The 9,699-nt window shown below is 40.3% G+C and overlaps 1 pseudogene; it reads right to left on the bottom strand.

Moving 5' to 3' along the window:
* Positions 1 to 280: 280 nt before the first annotated feature.
* On the bottom strand, positions 281 to 550 carry LOC121494409 (annotated as a pseudogene).
* Positions 551 to 9,699: the final 9,149 nt, after the last annotated feature.

Genomic DNA, 9,699 nt, shown 5'->3' with positions numbered 1-9,699 from the left:
GTGTGTCACCATCAAGGAATCCCTCCTCCTGGGAGCCAAGAGGAAGTTTCTCAAAACTAGAAGAGGAAGGTGTTTTTCCCTCTTGTTATCAATCTAGCTTCGGAGATATTCTATTAGTGACATATGCCCTTCCCCCAAAACAACAATGAAGTGTTCCGTGTGCTAACAACATAGCTTAAAAAAAAAGTAAAACAAAATTCAGCATTTTTATAAAACTTGATAAAAAATAGTATTTCAAACTGTACAGTCACCAGAAGTACACAGTTATCAAAAATACACTTCACTTGGCATCTGCAGCACCTTCAGCTTTCTGTGCCTGGTCTGTTTTGGCATCTCCATTTTCTGCAGGGTTATTTCCATCCTTGCCAGGATCAGCTTTCCCCTTTTTCCCTTTGGGTACCTTCTCTCCCTTCTTTGCAGGGGCCTTTTAAGGCTGGGGCTCTGGCTTTGGAGGAGCAGGTTTAGCAGATAACCTTGCAGATCTCTGTGGCTCATTCTTCACCTTGGCTTTATCTCCTTTAGCATCCCCTTCGGCCTTTCCCTTGGGCATGGTGGCGACGGCAGCGGGACATAAGCGCTCGACGCCGGGATGCGGCGGCACGCAGGCTTTGGCCGGTCCGGGGAGGCGTTCTCGCCTCTTCTTTTTTTTTTTTTTTTAATTTTTTTATTTATTTATGATAGTCACAGAGAGAGAGAGAGAGAGAGAGAGAGAGAGAGAGAGAGGCAGAGACACAGGCAGAGGGAGAAGCAGGCTCCATGCACCGGGAGCCCGATGTGGGACTCGATCCCGGGTCTCCAGGATCGCGCCCCGGGCCAAAGGCAGGCGCCAAACCGGTGCGCCACTCAGGGATCCCTCGCCTCTTCTTCACACTGCTCCTGAAGGACTTTTTGGATACATAGAAAAGATTGTTCTACTATATGTAAAGGGAAAGGAACTGGAATAGCTCAATAATTTGAAAATACTTGAAGTAACAGTGGGCAAGGACTTTCCAAAGTTAATGAAAGATACCATATCACAAATCAATTTATCAAGCAAGATAAATGTTAACACACACAACCATACATATGCGTATCATATTCGAACTGCAAAAAGCAGACGAAGAAAATCTTGAATGAAACTAGAGAAAAAAACACCTTGCCTGGAGAGGAACAAGGATAAGAATTAGCACTGGGCTCCTCATCAGAAACCATGCAAGCAAGAAGAGGATGGAGTAAACCTCCAGTCTTTTAAACTGCTGAAAGAAAAAAGTCACCAACCTAGCATTTTATATCAGCAACATTATTCTTCAAAGGTGACAAAGAAACGCAGACTTCCTCAAAATAGTAAAATCATCAAAATGAAGAACAGATTAGTGGTTGCCAGATGTTAAGATTTGGGAAAGAAAGTAGGTATGGTTATAAAAGGGCAACGTGAAAATCCTTATGGTGATGGAAATGTTCTGCACCTTGGCTGTATCAATGTTAATATCCTAGTTGCGGCATTATACTGATTTTGTAAGCTGTTACCATTGGAGAGATTGGATAAAAAAATATACAAGATCTCTCTAATATTTCTTACAATAGCATGTGAATCTTCAATTATCTCAAATAAAAAATTTAATAGAAAAAAACCTCAGTCTGTTCTGGATGGTTTCCTCTTTATCCTCCTCCTGACATAGATGCTAATAAACTCTAAGAAGATGTAAGCAGATAGCACCCCTGTAACAGCAGGCAATAGGCTTCTACTTCTGTATCAGGTCCATCCAGGCTGGCCTCTTTCTCCAGATGTGACAGCTTGTCTTATTTCAATGGTGCTTGGAGGGGCTGCAAATGCTGACCTGGCTCCCACATAGCATCTGGGCATCTATCTGTTAACATATGCCCTCAGCCTCCTGGTAGGGATAAAACCTCTCATTCCTGCCACAATACCTACAGAGGCCAGGGGCTCCCTCAATTTACATCAGTAACTTGCTCTAGAGCCTTGGGAGAATTGAGAGCCTTCACCCACAACTTCAATTGCACACAGAACTGTGCAAACTGTCTCTACTCCCACTCCTGCCTAGATCCATTGTGCCAACAGTTCTCATCAATACTTGACAGCTGTCATATCAAAATTGCGTGGTGGGGGTGGGGGGTGGGGAAAGGGTCATTGCCCTGAGAACTGCTGTTTCCTGGTCCATTTCCTGTCTTGGTGTCTATTTTACAAACTGCATACTAGTAATGGGTTCTCTCATGTCTGCATTCACCCAGACTTGGTCTCAAGAGAAACTGGTTCTACATGGATGATTGTGAATTTTTCCATTTGCCATCAAAACTAGCAGTTTTGAATATAAGAAATAAGAATATTTTACCTTTATTATTCAGCTCCTATAATATCTTCCTTTCCCCAGTGCAATAGGCAACTGCTACCTAACTTATCTAGGCTGAAGGGAAACACGTTTGGGGAAACAAGTGAAGAGATTTAAAGAACCTAGCAAAAAGGACAAAGTACATCAATTCATTCATTGGTGGGTGGGGATTACACCAGCAAAGTACCTCTGTATTGCATAAAGAGTACAAATCAGTAATACTCCCACGACACCATCCCTCCGAAAGAATGCAAGGCTTCAGCTATGAATGCTGCATATGACTTGTCTTTCAAGAATAAGCTAATCCTGCCAGGGACCTCAAGACTGAAAAGGCTCTTTGGAAATACATAGTAACATGAATGTTTTCATGTTTCATAAAGAGAAAGGAAGAAATACATAAGAAAAAAAAAGAGGAAAACTTTGAACACAAAACCTGAGGGAAACTGGCCATCCATTAGCAAACCCTTGTCTTAATTTTATCTTGACAATAAGTTTTCCTTTTCCTTTCCTCTGTGCTGTCCTCCAACTTCCTGATATCTTTCACTGAGCACTGAACCTCTGTTTCCATGTAGACCCTTTGTGATGCCTTTGCACTGCGCACACAAAGGTCCTTTTCAGAAGCTCCAGCAACATACTTGTTTGGTGCTAACCAGCTGCTTGCTAAGTCACCTCACATCCTGGTGCACAGAGCACTATAGATTATTAACATTGCGAATACCCTATAAAAGTCCAAGCCAATGTCCCCTTGGTCAAAGATTTCAAACACAAGAAAATCCTTTGTGTGAACAGGAAACTGATTTTTGTACTTACTGTTAACTAGACAAACAACTTGTAAGGGAATTGTATTTGTTCTCTTGGCAGCTCTGTTTGTATAAAGAGGCTTAACTGGAAGATTAAAACAAATTCTATCTTAAAATATTGCGCTGTAAAACCCTACACCTGTTCAGAGTTCAAAGGAACTGTGGTCTTATTACAGGTTGTATAAGCATCAGGAACATTTTGCATGGAAAATGGTTCCTAGTAACAAACCTGGAGGTCTAAGGAAAATCCTCTCCAAGACCAAGGTTTCTTGGTCTGGCAACGTGAAAAGAGAAAGCCAGTCTTATTAGCTTCCCGAAGGAAAGCCATCTAGACTGAGAGTGTGAAACATTTTTGGAAACTTCCAAAGTACCAGTAATGAGAGGAGCTGATAAACTCTAAAGAGGAGGGGAAAAATGAAGTCAATTTTGTATTCCATGACAGAAGCCGATTTAGGATTTTGCTGATTCCAGCAATAATTATGGTGAATGATTGCTGCTTCCTAGCCTCTGTAGGGATTGCCCTTCTTTTCTTTTTTCTTTTTTAAAGATTTTATTTATTTATTCATGAGAGACACAGAGAGAGAGAGAGGCAGAGACACAGGCAGAGGGAGAAGCAGGCTCCATATAGGGAGCCCGATGTGGGACTCGATCCCAGGACTCCAGGATCACACCCCGGGCTGAAGGCAGCACTAAACCACTGCCCTACCCTTCTTTTCTATCAAAGATGAGTGTAGACAGAAGAATAGAAGATAAGAAGCATAGGAGACGTTTTAGAGATGCACAAAGACTGAAGCTTCCTGAGAAATTACCCACACATAAGACAACAGTTCTTCTATTAAAGAACCCAGGCGTGCAATGGGTGATGCAGGGAGAAACCCATTCACCTGGGTGTGAAGAAAGTCATTGCTGTTTTTTTTACATCTGCAGTTTTCGAACTAATGACCCAATGCTGCACAGGACGAATAATAGACCACCTCTTAGAGGATGGTTGGATTTATTTTTTTAACCCAGAGCAGGAAATGATTTTTCTGAGCTCTGTCTCTCTCTTGAAGCTGCTCTGGGCACTCTGCCAATGACTGCTCATCGGGCTCCTATTCTTTTTTGATTTTCTTCAATCCTTTTGCATTATGCTCTCACTTCTTTTCTCACTTTTCTCTTTAAGTTTCCTCCTGCTGGGATCCCTGGGTGGCGCAGTGGTTTGGCGCCTGCCTTTGGCCCAGGGCGCGATCCTGGAGACCCGGGATCGAATCCCACGTCAGGCTCCCGGTGCATGGAGCCTGCTTCTCCCTCTGCCTGTATCTCTGCCTCTCTCTCTCTCTCTCTCTCTCTGTGACTATCATAAATAAATAAAAATTAAAAAAAAAAATTTAAAAGTTTCCTCCTGCTTATTAGGTAATAGAAGCGATCTGCATGACCTGGTTGCCTGTTCAGAAAAGAGAAAGACTCCACTTGGGTGGATACAAAAGTAAGTGGTTGGCTTAGTCCTTCAAGGTAGAGGAACACATAAAAATCTACTATAAGGAGACAGCAGATTGGGCATGCATGGGGCTCTGGGCTGATTGTGTTTCTCTTTGATGAAACAACTGGTCTTTGGAAACTTGAATTCTTCCTGTGGATCCTTCCTGCATGGTTTGCAAACAGGTGAGTGTCTCAGGGGCCCAATGCCAGAGAGTCCCCAGTGACAGTTTATAAGCTTTGGTTCCCGACATAATAAGGTACTCAAGATGCTGCTAAATTAGGTTCTGGTGCTTTCACTGAAAGAGTTTTGTCTTCATCACTTTCCAGATAACTTTTTTTTACAAAGGTTCTGAAGTTTAAGCCTCTTGGCAGTTTCTTGTCAGTTTTAACAGAGGCTTCACATAAGTCAGACTCAGAAGCACATTCATTACTCATTTCTCTCAAGCTCTCTTTCTCTTGGAATACCTGTTTTGCTTCTGAGTAACTAATATAGTTAACTTTTAAATCCAGTTAAAATCTCCCAAAAATAAAACTTCCAGGAGTTTAGCTTAAGTAGGTGGGATCATGGCCACTGCATGGGACATCACCTGTTGCGTGCAGTCTTCCTTATTGTTACTACAGAAGAAACCGCACTGGGTGAGCTGCTCTCCACATATCTGCACCCTCCACATATCAGCATGTTGCCCACTCTTGCATTTCCTGGTATTTCAGCAGGCAGTGGAGCAGCCAGGTTCATACTTCCATTGCACCACTTGCTACCTGTGTGACTTTGGGGATGGTTTCTTTTACCTCTCCCAGCCTTGGTTTCTGGCTTAGCGCCATGCCAAATAGTCTTATCTGGTCTTCCTCTCTGGATTTTCCCTTGGAGTCAGAGGCCATTTCCAGCTAAATCAAGAAAGACAAAGCATTGCCACGCAACTCAGAAAGAATTAATGCCTGTTCCTTGACCCTCCCTTTATAAGATTTCCTATTTCCTGTTGCAGCTGCTGAAATTAGGGGTCCATTGACATGAGTGGTTACTATTAACTCATTTCTCATCTTCCTGTGGTGTTCCACAACACTTACTTTATAGACTTATATAATTTTGTATTTTTATTTATATGTTATATATGTTTATATACACATATAAGCATGTATCTTTATCCATATCTTTCTATCCATATAGATGTCTATAGATGGATATAGAAAGTAGTTAACATGGCATGATGAAAACATAATAAATGCTTTTTCTATGAATAAATGAAACTTGCTCAATGGAAACCTGACAGCATACAAGATTTTTAAAACTAAGATGGTCATGCCTGGACCCAGAAATGAATGGCTTAGCAAAATAGTTTGCAATGCCAAAATCACACACCAAAATGACCAAATGACATTAATGAAAAGATTTAGTGTTTTGAACAGGGATGTTCCTTTGCCCATTTGTTTCCCTATCAATATCATTCAATGATGAAACCAGAGGCCCGATATTACAAGTTGCAGGAAGGTAATTGTCTTTCTGGTCTGTGACACTTATCACGTGTTTCCTTCAAAGGCTATTTTTATGCAGACTCAGAAATCTTTTGTTCCTAAAGAATAGTACAACACAATCCAAGATATGAAATGATTTCACAACACTAAAAGTATACAAACTGATAACATTAGTGCTCTCATAGGGTCACTATGAGGATTAAATAACATCATACATAATACATACTGAGCACAAAGCCTAGTACATGGTAAGCACTCAGCAAACATTAGCTACTCTCATTTTTTACCAAAGAGCAAAAATGCCTGCAGTCTTATACAGACTGCCACTAAACTAAAATAGATGCAACTTTGCTTATAGTTATATATTGGTGACAAGGGTCTGCTGTTTTTTATCATTGAATCAGCAATAAATATCTGTCTTGAGAGGGATCCCTAGATGTAGGGCATGAGTCAGGGAATTGGGAATGTGAATTATCAGGGGAATACTTTTCAGGAGAAACATGTCAAGGGATGAGGAAAGTGAGATAGGGAGGAGGTAAAAGCAGAGCAAGGATATGGTCTCAAGTCAAGTCTAGTCTTGCCTCCACAGGGAGGCTCTGAAGTTTACATCACATCAGAGTAGTTGCCCCATGAGGCAAAGGGGCTGGCCTTTTGTGTTCTAGTATCCATTAGTCATTTGCTGAGGACCACATCTCCTTCCCCTCACAGGAAAATGGGGCATGATCTGTAGAACAATATAGCCTCCTTTCATTGAGTGCAATTCTCCAGGAAAGGGGAGGCATCTGTGAGCTGTTAGTGGTTGAGGCATGGGTACAACACCCAAGTATGGTAGGTTAATTATAAAAATTATCTTTTTGTTTATGATAAATTATTTTCCTTCATGTCCATGCTCCTTTCAATATGACTTTGCAGCTCTTTACCCTTTTTATCTGGCTTGGCCTTATGATTTATTTTTACCAACAAAATATAATGGAAATGACACTGTGCTAGTTCTAATCCTAGGGCTGAAGAAGCTTGGTAAGCCTCCACATGCTCTCTTGGAATTCTGATGCCACCCCATGAACAAGCCTCTGATGGTATGCTAAATGATAAAAGACACTGCTCCATACAATAGCCTGCCAACTAATCACAGGACATGTGAGTGGAGCAATCAGCTCACAATCAACACCCAAGCTGAAAACAGACACATGAGTGGATCCAGCTGAGATCAGTCAAGCTTGGACAGATCAACAGAACTTCCCAGGTGACTGGAAGGCTTTGTAGCAAGAGTAAATGGTTGTTGTTTTAAGCTATAACCTTCAGGGCAGGGAGTTTTAAAGACAATAATAAATAACTGATACACTCAACAGAGGGAACCTGAACAGAAATATGGACTTAATGCAGGTGATTGAGCATTCTCAAGTAATAATTCCTATAATTATGCTTGAAACCGATTTTCTAAGGGGAATTTTTAAAGGAATAATTGGTTCTGTGACTTTAGAATAATGTAAAAACCTAATCTGTCATAATCAGGCACATTCTTCTCTATAAACATAAAATTCAACCCTACAGTCTAGTTTAATTCCTGTCTAGCCTGAAGGATACCTTCTAGACTTGAAATCAGTTTTTGTCTAAGGACACTGATTTCACCTTGGTCGTTAAAGAAGTCCACATGAGGCATACTCAAAGAATTTCAGCATGGGAGGACTGGTTCCCTCCTTTTTTATTTGTCTGATTTGGCAAATAACCTGTCTGAATCCATTTTCCTATTTGCTAAATGAGGATAATATTCCATATCTATGGAAAGAATGTGTCAAGATGTGCAAATGAAATATCAGTGTGAAAGTCTAGACAAAGTGCAGAGTTCCACAAACAGAAGTGAATTCAAGGGGATCTAATCTGTATAACCTCCCCAGAAACTCTGAAATGAAAGGATAAATAGCCAGGAGTCTTTGTTTTATAAGGATCTTGAAACTTCCTTAGATAAATGTGCAGTTAATTTTGAAAGACATTTTCTAAATTTGAGCCTTGGTGGTTATATTCTCTAAATGGTGATATACAGTAGATCTCTAAATTCTCACCCTAAGAAGAAAGACATTTAAGATGTGCCTCAGTAAGGGACTCTGTTTGATCACAATCAGGAAAGAGCCAAAGAGGTGAAGACCAAAATAATTCTGACCTAACTTTGAGACATTTGTTCTAAATTCTTCAACAGAATCAATGGAACAATAAAATGGAAAATCCTGGCTACATATTGAAGGCCTAAACAAAGAGTTGGCTTTCCAGTTCAAGTTGGCTAAGTACTAGATTTACTCTCATTTTTTAAAAAATCCCATTAAAATGACAGAAAATATATACAAAAGAGGAAATCTTAGAGTGGTAAATTTGAAAGAGATACCTCAACTGTATTTCTGAAGATACTCAGCAATTCAGATCAAATTGAAAGTAAAACCTGAGAACTAAGGAAGTCACAATCTCATAGAGAAGCAAGAGAATGTCAAATACAGCGTGTTTTCCCAACTGTGCCCCAAAATAATCCAAAGAGCAGCAACAGTGGGAACTAGGGGAAAGAGCAGGATGAAGGCAGTTGGTGAGGTGACTAATTAAGAATGACGAAACATTTACATCAGTATCCACCCACATCCCTGTCGTCATGAAGGGAGTGGTTACTTTTTAGAGCTATATAGACTCTTGATTGGTCTACAGATTCAAGTTGAGGCATAAGAAATTCCAGAGTAGCTGAGGCTGGAGAAGCAGAGCAATGCTACATGCAGCTTGTGGTTACTGGACAGACCAGGACTCCTGGCAATATGGTCCTACACATGCTTCCCCGACCTGCCCATGTAAACTGCTGGTGCCAGGCTCCTGTAATCAGAATCTGTTTCAGTGTTACAGGAGCAGTGATTTTAATTCTGGCAAGGATTCACATCCACAGCTGGTAACAGACAATCTGAATGTCTACATATTTGAGGAAGGCCAAAAGAAAAGACATTTCTTTTAGAAATTAGAAATTTCCAAAATCAACAGGCAGAAGGAAGGACCCCAGGGAAAATGATGGAGTCACAGCAAATTCAAATATAAAATTAGATAAACATAGGGAATTAAACTGCCAAGTAAACATAATTAATTTCTTCAAGTTGGTGGGAAGGAATATTGTGTTCAAAAGGAAAGAATAGATTCCAGTGAAAAAGATAGAGATCTCTGAACATATGATCAAAATATCATGGTCCAAATAGCAAAACATACACAGCTAGAGAGTCAAAAATCAGCAGAAGATAGAGACAAGTAATTCCCCTACCATGTAGTGTGGAAAGATATAGAGGTGGACAATGTGAAAGTAAACCTAAGAAACATGAGGAAGAAGAGATCTGAGAGAAGAGTCATCCAGTTAGCAGGAATCCTAAAAACCAATCCAGAAGAGTAAGAATGAAGGGGAAGAAACAATAAAAATATTAAGAGCAAAGTACTTATAAGATCTTTAGATGAAAAGCTCCAAATTAAAACAACAACAACAAAACACACAAGGCTCAACCTGGTCAAATTTCAGAACCTAGACAATAAAAAGACTATTGATGAAGAGTCACCTCAAAGAGACAGAGTGTACCAATAAGAAAACAGATTCAGATTAACACTGAATTTGTCTGAAAATAGGGTTGCTGGAAAAC

This window comes from Vulpes lagopus, chromosome 7 (genome assembly GCF_018345385.1).
Source record: "Vulpes lagopus strain Blue_001 chromosome 7, ASM1834538v1, whole genome shotgun sequence".
Lineage (NCBI taxonomy): Eukaryota > Metazoa > Chordata > Mammalia > Carnivora > Canidae > Vulpes > Vulpes lagopus.
The sequence above is the reverse complement of the archived record's forward strand: the minus strand, read 5'-3'. Positions and strand labels throughout refer to the sequence as shown.